At 42.2% G+C, this 15,917-nt stretch overlaps 1 long non-coding RNA gene across 1 annotated transcript in view; it reads left to right on the plus strand.

The window, feature by feature from the left end:
- Nucleotides 1-15,917, plus strand: part of LOC137212425 (uncharacterized) — a 31,458-nt gene that overhangs the window by 2,041 nt on the left and 13,500 nt on the right. Inside the window, exon 2 of the long non-coding RNA XR_010937510.1 lies at nt 14,898-14,958. This is a non-coding gene — a long non-coding RNA (uncharacterized lncRNA). The remainder of the gene's footprint in view (nt 1-14,897; nt 14,959-15,917) is intronic.

Consider the following 15,917-nt stretch of genomic DNA (forward strand, 5'->3'; position numbering starts at 1 on the left):
AATGTTCTTGTTTGTCTATCTGTTGATTGTTTATTATCTGCCCCGGCCCCCTTGGAGTATAAGCTCCGTAAGGGCACAGGCCTTGTCTAGCTTGTTCACTCAGGGCCCGGCACATATATAGGCATTCAGCAAAGAATTGTTGAATGAATGACCAAACCTTTATGAGAGCAAGGGGTGGTGGTGAAAGAGAGCAGAAGCATGGAATGAGCAGCTGAGGGCCCTGCCCATCATCAGACCACTGGGATTGTACACAGCTAGAGGCAGGCAGGTAGGAGCAGCGTTGGGGGAAAACAGACCCCTTGGTCACCATTTAATGGTGCTCCATTCTGATTCTGATCTGATGAACCACAGCCCCAAATAATTCCCCACTCACGCCCGCTTCCTTCCCTCACTCTTTTTCTCCCCATCCCCAGCAATGGCTACATCTTATTCTGCCCAGAACTAAGGCTCAGTCCTTGGGTCTCTCTTTTTCAACTACACTGCCTGCCCTTCTCTTTCGGTCTCAAGGCTTTGAATAGCGTCTTTACCCTGAGAAAGGACTCTGAACCTGTAGCTCAAGCCCAGGGCTTTCTCCTGAGCTTCAGACCCTAATCCAGCAGCTTCTTAGCGTCTCCATGTGAAACTCATATGGACGTCGCAAGCTCAACATGTCCAGAGGTGAGTTCTTGACTCCCCCCCCTCACAAACGTGCTCCACCATGGTGTTCCCTGGCTCCATCTCTTAATTGCTCAGGCCACAGTCACTCCTGTCTTTCTCTCAAACTCCATCTTCAATCCATCTACAAATCCTGCTTTGCCTTCAAAATGTATCTAGCAACTGACATCTCTCATCACCTCCATTGTTGCCACTCTGGTCCCATGCACTTTTATCTCCTTCGCTTTGCCCCCATTCAGTGTATTCCCAACATAGCCACCACACTGGTCTCGATAAAGTGCAGATTGAATCCTAGCTCTCCTCTGCTCACGCCCATCTGATTTCTTCTCATCTCATTCAGAGGATGAAACTAGAGTCCCACACGATTTGCCTCTGATTTGTTTGACCTCATCTCCTGCCTCTCTCCGCTGGCTCTGTTTCAGCCATAATGGGCTCCTTTTTGAGTGTTTCCTCTTCCAGTACCACCGTCTCCCCTGTATTCACATGGTTCACTCCTCTGCTTCCTTCAAGCTTTGCTCAGCCCAGTGAGCCCATCTCTTGCCAGTCTACTTAAAATTTCAATACTCCCCCCTCCCAGACACTCTTATTTCTTTCCTGCATTTTTCTCATAGCATTTATCACCTCCTAAAGTAATAAATAATTTGTTATTCAGTTTCTTGTCTGTATCTTTCCATGTGAAGAATCAGTTTGCTATCACCAAAGACTTGTGTTTGTTACTGGGAACTACATTTCCCAGCCATGCCCTTGCCTTTGGGGCCATGTGACTAGTTCTTGCCAATAGACGTGAAGCAGAAGTGTGACTCTGAATGAGCAGGGCAGATCTGCGTGACCAAAAATACATGCAAGGACTCTCAGCTGAGCAGACAACAGACCTTATGTTAACCTGCTGAGAAATTGTGATCTGTTTGTTATAGCATTTAGCACCTCAATCACTGTACCTTGGATACAGTGGCCCACTAGAACAGAAGCTCGGTAAGGGCAAGGGCTTGTGTAGGTTTTGTTCATTTGTTTATCCTCAGTGCCCAGAACAGAGCTTGGCATATAGTGGGTACCTAATAAATATTTGTTGAGTGAATGAATTAATTTCCTTTTCCATGACCAGTCATGAAAATAAGTGAATGGTTGGCAAGGAAAGGACAATGTGAAAGGAATTTTTTGTTTGTTTGCTTGTTAAACGAGTAGTAACTCTGGATTTCTACAGAAGTACTGGCTACAGGTCTTGGTAAAGCTAAATGGAGCTTCCTTTAATTCTGTTCTCCCCGCTTCATCTTTCTCTTTTCTTCTTCCCACTTTTCTGCCTTCTCCATCTCTATCCCTCTAGGTCCTCCTTCTCTCTCCCCTTCTTCTTCCACTCCTTTTTCTTCCATGGATTTTCTTCTCTTTTTATTCCCACTTAATCTAAAAAAAAAAAAAAAATTCACTGCCTGTTAATTTGAGCTACTGCGAGTACTCAGCCAGGATATCTACTCCAGGTTACTTAAAATATAGACGTGGGAAATAACGTGGGTTAAAAAATGAAGAAATATTAAATCCGTGGACTCCTACTCTCCTTCTACCTTTAAGGCCCACTTCATTTCTTCTTGAAATACAGAAAAGAAGTGATGGTGGTCCAGATAATTCAGACTAACCCTCCCACTAAGTACTACTAAAACAAAATAGACAACGTATTCCTCAAAACATCTGCTTGGAAACATCTGGCAGGTTAACAAAAGTGAAAACTATCAGGGGTAGACAGAACAGGGAGGTGATTCTGAGATTTGGGGTCCTTGTGCCCTAAGGTCCTTTGCTTTTGACAGCAACTTAAGTCCAGAGTATCACCTCGCACACATTAAGACAACTGTTATCAAAACAAAAACAAAAAACAGAAAATAACGAGTGTTGGCAAAGATGTAGTGAAATTAAAATACTTGTGCATTGCTGGTAGGAATGTAAAATGGTGCGACCACTATGGAAAACATTATGGCAGTTTCTCAAAAAATTAAACAGAGTGACCATATGACCCAGCACTTCCACTTCTGGGTATATACCCAAAAGAATTGAAAGCAAGGACTCAAACAAATATTATATACTCATGTTCATAGCAGCATTATTCACAATCGCAAAAAGGTGGGAGCAACCCAAGTGTCCATCAACAGATGAATAGATTTTTTTTTAATGTGGTATATACACACAATGGAATATTACTCAGCCTTAAAAAGGGAGGAAATGCTACACATGCTACAACATAGATGAACCTTGACAACATTGTGCTATATGAAATAAACCAGCAGCAAGAAACAAATTACCGTCTGATTGTATTTGTATGAGGGCATCTACAGTAGACAAGTTCTTACAGAGTAGGAAGGGTGATTGCCAAGCAGCGGGTGGGGAGGAAGGATGGGGAGTTGTTAACTGGATACACATATAGCGTCTTCAGTGTGGTAGGATGAAAAGACTTCTGGAGATGAGTTGCAGAACAATGTAAATGACTTTACTGTACACTTTAAAGTGACGAAAATGGTCAACTTCATGTTAACAGAATTTTTACCGCAATTTTTAAAAATTTTAATGGTTAAGACAGTAAATTGTATGTACATTGTACCACAATTTTTGAAAGAAGAACAAAAATTTAAAACGACAAACCATGCAAAAACTACCAAAAGAAAGTAGGCATTATGGCAAAAAAGCACGACTGGAGTAAAGAGGGTTGCTTCATAATGATGGTATGTTTCATTCACCAAGGAGACATAACAGTTCTGAACTTGTGTGTGCCTAATACACATAGCCTCAAAATATAGAAAGCAAAACCATGGACAGAATTGCAAGAAGGTAGAGACAAATCTACAAATATAGTGGAAGATGCATATATCAGTAACTGTTAAAACGAGCAGATGGAGGGCTAGTGAGAAATAGATCTGAACAACTGGATAAGCAGACCTTACCTAATAGATATATAGAGAATACTGCACCCACAACTGCAGATCACAAATTCTCAAGTCTACATGGAATGTTTCTGAAAATGCTGGGCCATATAGCAAGTCTCAACAAATTCAAATGCTCTAAATCATACAGAGTACATTCTCAGACAGTGATGCAGTTAAGATAGAAAACAAGAAAAAAAGTAAAAAATATCTACATATTTGAAAATTCTATATACTCCTAAATAACTCATGGATTTAGAAAATCACAGTGGGAACTAGAAAATATTTTACACTGGAAGTTTTGGAAAATATTACATCCCAGAATTAAGATGTAGCTAGAGCCATGTGAACATGGAAAGTTTTTAAAAGCATGTAATAAAAAATGAGCCTGAAATAAGAATAAGCAAAGTAGGGGCTTCCCTGGTGGCGCAGTGGTTAAGAATCTGCCTGCCAGTGCAGGGGACACGGGTTCGAGCCCTGGCCCAGGAAGATCCCACATGCCGCGGAGCAACTAAGCCCGTGTGCCACGACTACTGAGCCTGCATTCTAGAGCCCGCGAGCCACAGCTACTGAGCCCGCACGACTAGAGCCGGTGCTCCACAACAAGAGAGGCCACCTCAGTGAGAAGCCTGTGCACCGCAACAAAGAGTAGCCCCCGCTCACCAGAAGTAGAGAAAGCCCACGCTCAGCAACGAAGACACAGCACAGCCAAAAATAAAATAAAATAAATACATTAAAAAAAAAGAATAATTAAAGGCTTCCCTGGTGGCACGTGGTTGAGAGTCCACCTGCCGATGCAGGGGACACGGGTTCATGCCCCGGTCCAGGAGGATCCCACGTGTCGCGGAGCCGCTGGGCCCATGAGCCATGGGCGCTGAGCCTGCACGTCTGGAGCCTGTGCTCCACAACGGGAGAGGCCGCAACAGTGAGAGGCCCGCGTACCGCAAAAAAAAAAAATTAAATTAAAAAAATGTTAGTTTCCTTTCTGAAGATATAAAGGAAGCTTAAAAAAAAAAGTATAAGCAAAGTATTCTTCTGAGAGATTTCTTTAAGCACAAAGAAAGTGCAAATAAATGGAAACAGTCAAAAGTTAATTCTTTGAAAAGACTAATGAAATTAATAAACTCCTCCTGGGACTAATTAAAGCACAGATAATGCCAAAAAATGAAAAAGGGAACATTTCTACAGATTTTTCAATCATTAAAAAGACACTGAGATAACGTTATGAACAGCTGTATGCCAATAAGTCTGAAAATTTGATTGAAATAGAGAAGTTCCTTGAAAATACAATTTTCCAAACTGGCACAATTAGAAATATAAAACCGGACTAGTCTTATATCTACTATTTTAAATTAGGTCTATAATTTAAAATCTTCCTGCAAAGGAAACTCCAGGCCCAGACAGCTTCATCAGTGAGTTCACTGAGTTATATTTAAGGAAAAACTAGCACCAATCTAATTTTCCTTCAAAGAATAGAAAAAGGAAATAATCTCTAACCGTTCCATGAGGTCCGCACAACCTTGATACCAAAACCTAACAAAGACATTACCAAAAAGAAAATTAACAGGCTAATCTCACTCATAAACTTTAATGTAAAACTACACAAATGATCAGCAGAATGAATCCAGCAATATGTAAAGACGTTAATATACATCACAACCAAGGTGGGCTTTTCTATGAATGTCAGTTTAGTTTAACATTCAAAAATCAGTCAGAAAAAAATGTTGAATAAAATTCAGCACTATTTATGATTTTTTGTAATGTATGTACTAGCAAAGTAGGAATAAAAAGGAATTTTCTGAGCTTGATGAAGTGTGTGCAGAATTTTCAACAAACACACCAAATAGTGCAGAAACCTACAAGCATCATACCAGGTAGTGAAATGTTGAAAGCTCTCCCTTTGAACTGGCAACAACGATGCCTGCTCTGACCACTTCTATTTACCATCATGATGGAGGACCAAGCCAGTGCAGAAAGCAGTACAAGAAAAAAGTAAAAGGTATATGTTTGAAAAAGAAGAAACACTGTTTACAAGATGACCTGATACATATGTTTAAAAATCCACAAGTATACAATTAGAATTGACAAATGAGGTAAGGTTACTAATATCAATATTAAAATGTATTTCTACATACTAGTATATACTATATAAAACAATAATCAGGTAGAATATAAAAAGTTTAAAAAGATATACATGCACACCAATGTTCATAGCAGCACTATTTACGATAGCCAAGACATGGAAGCAACCTAAATGTCCATCGACAGATGAATGGAATATTACTCAGCCATTAAAGAATGAAGTAATGCCATTGCAGCAACATGGATGGACCTAGAGATTATCATACTAAGTGAAGTAAGTCAGAGAAAGGTAAATATTATATGATCTCACTTATATATGGAATCTAAAAAAAGATAATACAAATGAACTTATTTACAAAACAGAAACAGACTCGCAGGCATAGAAAACAAACTTATGGTCACCAAAGGGGAAGGGGGCGAGGGATAAATTAGGGGTATGAGATTAACAGATACACACTACTATATGTAAAATAGATAAACAGCAAGGATTCACTGTAGAGCACAGGGAACTATATTCAATATCTTGTAATAACCTGTAATGGAAAAGAGTCTGAAAAAGAATATATATATATGTATATATGGCTGAATCACTTTGCTGTACACTGAAAACTAACACAATATTGTAAATCAACTATAGTTAAAAATTTTTTTTTTAAATAACGGGGAATCACCAAAAAAAAAAAAATCTTACAACAGTGGTAAAATAGTGAATACATAGGAAGGTATCTGTTGGAATGTGTACCAGAACTCTATGCAGAACTAACCGTTGTGGAAATCGACATAAATGAGAGGCATCATGTGTGGCAGACATGGAGCTGTCATCTAGATGCCCTTCAAGAAAGAGCTTTCTGCTCAGCCATGCGGATGCGGCCTGCACGCAGCCTCCAGCTGCAGAGAGCTGCCTTGCCTGAGAGCAGCATACATCCAGTGACACACACGGGACAGGGACATACTTAGGGTCATTTTCAGCTAATGCACGCTATTCCAAAGCTCTTGGCCACTCCCTGCCGCACTGACAGAGTGTCATGGGGCCAGCATTGCTGTTTGACCCTTTGCTGTGCCTGACCTTGCTGCCTCCCCTCCCTTCCCCAAGTGTCGAGCCCTCATAAACATCTTGCACCTCAAAGTCGGTCTTTGCCTCTGCTTCTGAAGACTCTCACCCATGACGGCTGGCTCAGGAGAGATCTGAGGAAGCAGGTGATAAGATGGGGTTCAGAGCCAGCCAGCAGGTCTCCCTTACTGATGGTAGGTGGGTGGGACTCAGACAGCCCTTGGCACAAGGTGCTGGTCCTGTTGGCACATGAGGAAGGTGTCCTGGTCGAAGTGAAAGCATTGGCAGAGGTCGCGTATCAGGCCCTGGAGACTTACGAGGAAATAGTGGCTACAGAGATGGTCGGTTTGGATGGCTACTGACATGCATCATCGATGCTCTACAGAGAGGCGATAAAGAGTTGAAGGTAATGGGCAGTTGAAAGCCAGGTGTGAAAACCAGAGGCCTCCTTGGTTGCATAAAATGAAGCTCTCGTCTCCTGCAGCGACAAGGCAGAGAAAGCTAGGGACAAAGACAATGAAGATTAAACGCCCAGCAGAGGCCGGTCAGGCCCTGGATGGGATAGAGACATATGGGCAATGACACTGAAGGTTTTGGCTTCCTGGACTCCTGTGGACCTTCTGAGCCTGCAGAAGTGGCCCATCATCCCCGAATCCCCAGTAAGAGCTAGCACTCCCTCTTGCTGGAACACCATGCAGAAGAGCCTGGGTTCCTCGGAATTCCCCCTCCTTGGTCACTATGCCTATCGCTAGCTTCAGTCACAGTCTGTGGCAGCTAGGGACATGCTGAGGGATTATATCCCACAAAAGTGCTGCAAGCCCTAGCCAGTATGCCGGGGACTGGATTCTAAGGGCGCTTGATCCAGGGGGCCAGAATATAAATGTGGGTTCAGAGGAGTCTATTGACTTGGCAGTGCTCTCCTGGGATACAGGATTCAACATCCTGGTAAGGGTCTCGGGTGCAAACTCACCATTAGAAAAGTTGAAATCCCAGAATTGCCAGGAAAGAAGGTGGAGGAGAAAATTAAGAAGCTTAAGAATGAGCTGTGTAGACCTGAAAGTGCCGGACACACCCAGTCCTCCTTCAGGGAAGGACACGCTGCCCAGCTGTGGGGAATGCGGAGCCTGGACGTGCAGCTCCTGGGGGCCTGCCTCAGCTGCTGAGTGCTGCTTTGCCTAGGGTCACTCTCTTCCGGCCCTTCCCGGGCAGCCTGGGTTTCATGACTCAGCATGGACATTTCAGCCCAACACTGGACACTCTCACAACAATAAATGCTCCAAAACACACCAGGGTAGCCAGAGCTTTGTCAGGTCTGGATCTGATTTCTTCCTCTGCCCAATTCTGCTGCTTTCCTTTTCCCTCATAAACTCCTGTGCTCCAAACTCCATTAAACATCTGTTTCTGGACACCCTGACCTGCATACCATACTCCTGGGTTTAAAGACTCAAAAACGTTTCAAGAGGTCAGTTCACCTGCAAATGCCCTATAGGTTATATACAACCATATCAAAATCTCCAAATGTTGATCTTCTTGCAATATTTTTGCTCATATAACACATTTATTTCCAAAGAGTGTTGCCCATAGTAAGTTTTTGAAAACAGAAAGTAAACAAATATTCTGTGGGACTATATTCAAGGATTGACAGATTTGGAGGAGAAACACTTTATATACTATACAATATATATATGGTCAGGACAAAAGCAAATGTTATAAAAAAGTATAAAATAGACCAAAAGATACAAACACAATAGAATGATAAACCAATTCTGGAATTTATTAGGAGATGCAAAGGGCTAGGGATTATCAAGACGCTCTTGAAGAAACAGGAAGTAGGTGGACTTGCTCTACCAGATGTTAAAACTTACTATAAAGCTACAGAAATGAAGACAATGTGGTTTGGGTACAAATACATACAAAGAAGAGAGAACACAGAGACGAGCAGATCCTATCTGAATGTTTGATTTACATCAAAGGTGAAACTGCAGACCAGTGATGGAAGTCTTTGTCATTATATGGTTCTAGGACAGTTGGATGCCCTTACAGAAAAACATGAAACCTTACCTCCACCCCACCCCATAAACAAAAATTAACTCCAGGTGGATTGTAGATCTAACTATGAAAGACAAGACAATAAAGCTTCTAGATCAGTACAGACCAAGAGAAAATGGAAATATTCTCTCATCTGTGCTGTTCAATACAGGCAACTGAAGGGCTGAATATTTTAAAATTTTATTTCATTTTAATTAACTTTCATTTAAATGGCCACAAGTGGCTGCCATATTGGATAGTTCAGAACTAGAAGGCAATATTGAAGACTGTCTTCCTGACCTGAGGATAGAAAAGACTTCTTCAACAGCCTATGAAAACCACTAACCAAAAAGAAAATAAATAAACTTAACTGCATGAAAATTAAGAATTTCTGTGCATGTAAACGTGTCATGATATACTTTGATGAAAGAAAGAAAGAAAAGGAGCACAAAGGCAGGTCACAAGTAGGAAGACATTTGCGACACATAACAAAGGGCTCATATCCAGAATGTATAAACAACTCCCACAGATAAAAAGGAAAACAAACAACCCCAAAGTAGGTAAAAGACTTCAACAGGCAATTCCCCCCCAATAAAAAAAAAATCCAAATGAACAATTAACATGTTCAAAGTGTTCAACCTCAGCGATAATCAGGGATATACAAATTAAAATCATAATGAGATAGCATGACACGCCAAGCAGAATGGCTAAAATCCAAAAGATTGACAAAGCAGACTGGCAGTAAGAATGTGGACCAAGGGAATCTCTCAGATAGAGTTGGGTGAAGGTTTGGATCGGTCTAACCACTTTGAAAACTGTTTGGTAGCATCTGCTAAAATGAACCTATGCTCTAAGCCAGCAATCTCACTTTAGGAATATGCCCAACAGCAATATGTGAACTTGTACATCGAAAGACGTGCACAAGATGCTCATAGCAGCAGCATTTGTGATAGCCGGAGGTTGGGTAACACCTGCTAGCCATAGCAGGAGATTAAGTAAACAATCAAATCATCATGTTGTACAACTTAAATATATACAATTTTATCTGTCAATTATAACTCAATAAAGCTGGTAAAAAGAAACTATATAAAAGTGTACCTATAAAAAAAATAAGTAAACTGCTACAGTCATACAATGGCATACTACGCAGCCATGAAAAAGAATGAACAACTGTTATATTCAACAACATGAATGAATCTCACAAAGGATGCTGAGCCAGAAACATCAGAACAACAGAAGAGTCCATACCCTGTGGTCCATTTATACAAAACTCAAAATGCAAGCAAAATTCAGCTATAGTGTTGAAAGATACATGCTTAGCAAGGAGATGATTGCCATAAAATTCTGGCCTGACGTCACCTCCAAAGGGAGGTTAGGGAGCATACGTGAGCATTCTGAGTTGCCTTACGTAATGTTTCGGAATGTGGATCTTTGCTTTGTGATAAAACAATGAGCTGTCCATCTCTGTTTCATATGTTTGTGTGTGTGTTCTATTTCACAATTAAAAAGGTCGAAAGAAAACAGAAAAGGTTACAAAATATTGGGCTGAATGTTTGCAAACCCTGTATGTTATATATTTGAGGTTTTGGCTTTTTTTATCATGTTATCTTATTTTTTTTAAGCCTCGATGCTCTGTGGAGTGTTCCCTGGCCAAACTGTTTGGTGTCGGGGGAAATAATCTGGGGGACGAGAAGTGCAGGTTGCAGCAAGAGACAATATGAGTGGGCACGTGGTACCGGTCTGCCCTGGAGAAGCAGCAGCATCTTTGCACCAAAACCACCACTGGATTTTTCCTTTCCAGCCCCAGCAAAGGCAGAATGGAAGAAGCAGGCCCTTAGTCTAGTTTTACGGTCCTGTCATGCACTCTTCCCTGCCATCCATGAGGGATAAAGTCCCCAAACTCATTAAGCCGCTATGTAAGAGTTTCTGTTGTTGCCAGGGGTTGGGGGCAGGAAAGGAGAGGCAGCAATTGTTTGATGGGTATGGAGTTTTCTTTTGGAGTGATGAAAATGTTTGGAACTAGAGTTGGGGGTTGCACATCACGAATGTGTACTAAATGCCGCTGAATTGTGCACTTTGGTTAATTTTATCTTACGTGAATTTCATCCCAGTTTAAAAACAAATAAATAAAAAGTTAAAACTCAGTGGATAGATTTAACAAAGACTATATTTTTCTCCTTCCTAATAAAGGCAGAAATATTTCTTTCTACAAGGAAATAAATAGACTTTTAAAGAATTTCTGGCATCCCCAAACTTATCTAGTTGCTGTTTCTTGCTTTTTTCTTTTAGGTTGTACAAAGCGAGTTCCTTAAGGTGTACTACATGATGACTTAACATACATATACATTGTGAAATGATTACCATAATCAAGTTAATTAATACTTCATCACTTTAACCTTTTTGGGGAGGGATGGGGAGTGAGAACAGTTAAGATCTACTCTCTCAGCCAATTTCAAGTATATCGTACCATATTATTAACTATAGTCACCATGCCATACAGTAGATCTTTAGAACTTAGTCAACTTATTAAATACTGAAAGTTTGTGCCCTTTGCCCAACATCTCCCCATTTTCCCCACTCAGCCCCTGACGAGCACCATTCTACCCTCTGGTTCTAAGAGTGACTTTTTTAGGTTCCGTGTATAAGTGGGATCATGCAGTGTCAGTCTGTGTCTGGCTTATTTCGCTCGGCATAGTCTCCCCCAGGTTCATCCGTGTGGTGTTGCTTTTCAGTTCTTGTACCCACCCCCTTTGCCTGTCTCCCCTAGAAGGTAATTTTCAGCGCATGTTTGCGCGCACAAGCACTTCTGTGGGTCTGCCTTTGCCTCTGGCTCTCTGACCTTTTGCAGCCTCTCCCGTGGTGAGCACTGCTTTGCTGAGTCTGCATTTCTGCTGGCAGTCCCTCAAAATGATCTTGACAGGAAGCCAGGCTTCCTGGGGTCCTGAATCAGCAGAGCAGGAAGGAACTAAAGCCCACAGAACTGTCGAAGGGGAAGCAGCCAACTTGAAGGCAGAACCCATACCTCTCAATAGGTCTGGAGAAGAGTCCCATCATCTGTGACTAGAAGCACAAATTCTGGAACAAGTCACCTGAAATGCTGTTTCCTGCGATCAGATGACCCTGGGCAAGTCCTTTGCCTCTCTCTGCTGTCATTTCCCCATCTGTAAAATGGGAATGACTGTTTGAGGGTTACAGGCATCTCCAGCCATGGCTTGGATAGAGAAAGTCTGCAGCAAGGCTAGCTCTTACTCCTTTCAAAGCTTTCAGTTTTAAAGTAGAGGGTTTAAAAAAATGCCCATTTCTTTTCTTCCTGCCTTTCACCTCCCATGTTCCAGTTAAGAACTGATATCACAGGAGCAAACAAACGAAACAAACCAGAAACACCCTGGTAACCTATCTTTGGCATTCACAGTTGAACCAAGACTTCTTCCACAGGGAAATGGCACTCAAATAGGATAATATGTTTGAGGACGTTTTCTTCCTAGACCTTATTGTAACTGGCAATGGCATTTAGGGCCTACAAGTCTAACTCCCTTATTTCTAGTAGCTGAAGTTTTGGAGCGGAGCTTTTCATTCGCAGAGACAGCAAGAAGTACATAGTTCAGTGAGGAATTCTCTTGTGGCGAGCCTACTCTTCAGAAGTGTTAGGATACTGGGAGATGCTGGGACTCGGAGATGGGTGACCCAGGCTTTGGTTTGCCAGGAGACCCTGGGCTAATTACTTCACTTCCCTACCCATCAAACTGGGGTGTTGGACTGAATGGTCTGTAAAGTTCCTTCAGTTTAATGATGAAGGATTCCACTCTTCAATATCACCCCCAAAGATAAAAAGGAGTCATGAGGCTTTGGGCTAAGAATGAGCTGGAAAAAAAAAAAGGCCCCTAAGGTCCTCCTTTAAAAAAAAAAAAAAAAAGTGTGTTTTAATTATAAGTCAAATTTTACTTTCAGGAAAACAAACAACACTTAGGCATTTTTTGTTCTGTTTAGTTTAACTTTAATCTTTCTCCCCAGCAGATAACTCTGCAGTAGAAAGGTTTGGGGAAGGTTTCTTACACTTTCCACCTACAGGCCAGTGTACATACCTGAAAGGACTCCCTGGAAGCTGCTTTGCCAGTTTTGCAGAAAGTCGCTGCCACGAGAGAAAGCTTCACATTAAAATGACTTAAGTGAATCTCAGGTGTCATTTCTGATGCTGTAGGGTTAATCCAGTATAAGGACAGTGACAAAGGGCAGGGATTCCACATTCACAGCCAAGTACTTGGCAACCTGCCCTCTCCTATGTTACCAAACAGAAATGTGTCGCCTTCAGTGTGTTTTTTTAGGCCAAGCAGTTTGCAATGCTTGGGTCTAGACTGAGACGCCAGAACTTTCCCGCTGCTTTGTCACTGCTCTGATTAGTATCTTGGTGTCCCTCGTCCTTTCAAAGAACAGTTTGAGGCCTCAGGGAAGTGATGTCCTGGGAGCAGGCACCGGCCCTCAACCGCGGCGGAAGCTCTTCAAAGGGGTTCAAGTCCAGATTTGCATAACATTCCGCAAAACTTGCAAACATTCGCCAGTCTTCGACTCTGAAGTTATTGGCAAAGGGAAGGTCCACCGTCGTGAAATTCTCAGGAGCGAGGTGGAGCAGATTTCCATAAACAAAGCAAACTCCAGTCTCTGCAGCCTTCTGTAGAAATCTTTATACCCAAAGAGAAGGGTCCCTTCCAGCTCTAGGACGCTATAATGTAACCATTTTGCGCTAAATGAAGTGCTTTATGAGCAAGCTTGCCTATTCCCTAGGAAACTTCAAGTGCATAATTTTCCCTCAATACATCTTTTTGCCCCATAGGCTTGGCTGAAAGGTAAATATCCCTGATGATTCTCCTCACAGGGAAGTATTTATTGGATGAAAGGCAGTTTTTTTTAGAGGACTAAAAAGAAATTCTATTGACTCAGAAACCTTGTGAGCAGCTTTCCCAGTATTTAGCCACCACACTGAGCCCTCCAGCCATCCCCGTGATACCCCTGAAGGCGGCAGCAAAGCCATGGGTTGATGTATCAGGAGTCATTAAAGCTCCTACTAGCACACAATTAGGATTTCTTCTCAGTGGCGCCTAACTTCTTTTTCTGGCCCTGGTACTGTGTCTGCTCACCCAGCTTGGTTGTATAAAGGCTTTTCATGAAGTCAGGAGAGTCTCCAACACTACAAATGACTGGTGGTTCCTTATACCAGACCAAGCTGTGCTTCCCAGGACTCTCCTTGCAGGTGAGTAAGAGGCCACAGTCCCAGGGACCCCAGAGCCGGCCTCCAGCAGCTGGAACAGCTGGACTTTACCCGCCTGTTACTCCTGACGTCTCCCTTGCTCAGGCCGTCTTGTCCTTTCTTCCCAGTCTCTTCCCTTTTCCTGTTTTCCTTATCTTCCCTTTCTCCCTGTACTCAGCTGGCGTCTTAGTCACTTACGCAGAGGTCTTAGCTCTATCTTGTCTCACTTCCCACAGCATCCATAGGGTTAGGTCTATTTCATCTCACTTCCCACAGCACCCACAGGGTTGTTTCCATTTTCTTCTCCTCTTTCCAAATAGCTCTTGTCTCCACTTACATGTCCTAGGCCACCCCCAAATCTACTATCCTTTATGCCACCAGGCAGCCCCAATACTGTCACTTGAGTCATAGTTGCAAGAGTTTCCTTATAGAGTACCTTTATCTCGCTTTGGAACATGGACTTATTTCACATCCCAATAACCATTCTCTTCCTTCTTAATTTCTGGATGGAACATATACATTCCATTGCATTCCAGAATGCAGTGCACAGCCTCTCTTGCAGCTAGAAGTTGCCTTGGAACAGAGATGGAACCAAAACTGTTGCGTGCAGTGTCCAGAAAACGCCCTTCAGTGGGGACTGCGGGACACCCTTCTTCGTTCCTTCCCATTTCCTACTGATTAGAGTAGAGATGTGCCGTCTGGAGCCTCAGTCACCAACTTGGATCACGAGGCCATACGCCGAGCACGTCAGAGCAGTAAGGCTTGATCTCTATTGATAAAGGAGCCTCCCTCCAGACCAGCCCTGGGCTGACAGACTGCTGAGTTCTGTTCCTCGAGAGAGAAACGAAACTTCTATCCCATTTAAGCCACTGTTATTTTGGAAGGTATGTACCCAAATGCACATTCTAACATATGGAATTTATAAATTCATATTGCACAGAAATCAAATTTATCTGGACCCACGCAAGAGGATGGGCCTTGCCAAGAGAGAAGATAGAAAGGTAAGAAATGCTAATGACGCCGAGTCCCTTTGACGAGTTTTCACATGTTTACCAGACTCCCTCCGTGCCACAAATGACACCCAACAATGGCTTTAATGACCAGAGACAAAAGATATTTTAACATTTCTCACCTTTTTTGGGTTTTTTGGCATAATTGCCGACTTCCCAGCAGATTGCAAGAATAGTACGTGGAGTTCCATACGACCTTTACCCACATTCCCCAAACGTTAACGTTTTATCACATCACTTTATCGTTCTTTGTATATCAAATTTTTTTCCTGAAACACTTGAGAGTAAGTTGCAGACACATTGCCCCTTTACCCGTAAACACTTTAAGTGGTTATTTCCTGAACAAGGGCTTAAGTGCAACGTGACCACAGGAAGATAATCAAAATCAGAATATTAACCCTCATACGATACTATTAGCTAACCTATAGACTCTTCTCAGGTTTTGCCAATTGGCCCAATAATGTCCTTAATGCCCCAAAAGAAAGACAAGAGGAAACCCCAAATTATAGGCTGCATTCTGTTCTAGTGTCTACCTAGGCCTCTTCGCCCTGGAAAAATTTCTGTTTTGGCCTGTTTTTCCTAGCCTTGACATTTTTGAGGAGTCAGTTATTTTGTAAAATGTCCCTCAGTTTGGGTACATCTGATGCTTTTCTCATGATTCAATTCAGTCTGTGTATTTTGCGCCAGAATCCTCCAGAACTGATGCTGTGTTATTCTCAGTGCATCATTTCAAGAGGTGGTAATTTGTCCCATTACTGGTGATGTTACCTTTGGCTGTCAGTTGGGATGGTGTCTGCTCTGAAAAGTTATTATTTTCTCTTTGTAAAATTAATAAGTAACTTGATAAAGCGTTCCCAGACCCAATTCCAGTGTGTGTGTGTGTGTGTGTGTGTGTGTGTAGGCTTCCCCATACCAATAAGCAATTCTCTGACACCAGTGGGGTGTCCAAG

This window comes from Pseudorca crassidens, chromosome 19 (assembly GCF_039906515.1).
Source record: "Pseudorca crassidens isolate mPseCra1 chromosome 19, mPseCra1.hap1, whole genome shotgun sequence".
Taxonomy (NCBI): domain Eukaryota; kingdom Metazoa; phylum Chordata; class Mammalia; order Artiodactyla; family Delphinidae; genus Pseudorca; species Pseudorca crassidens.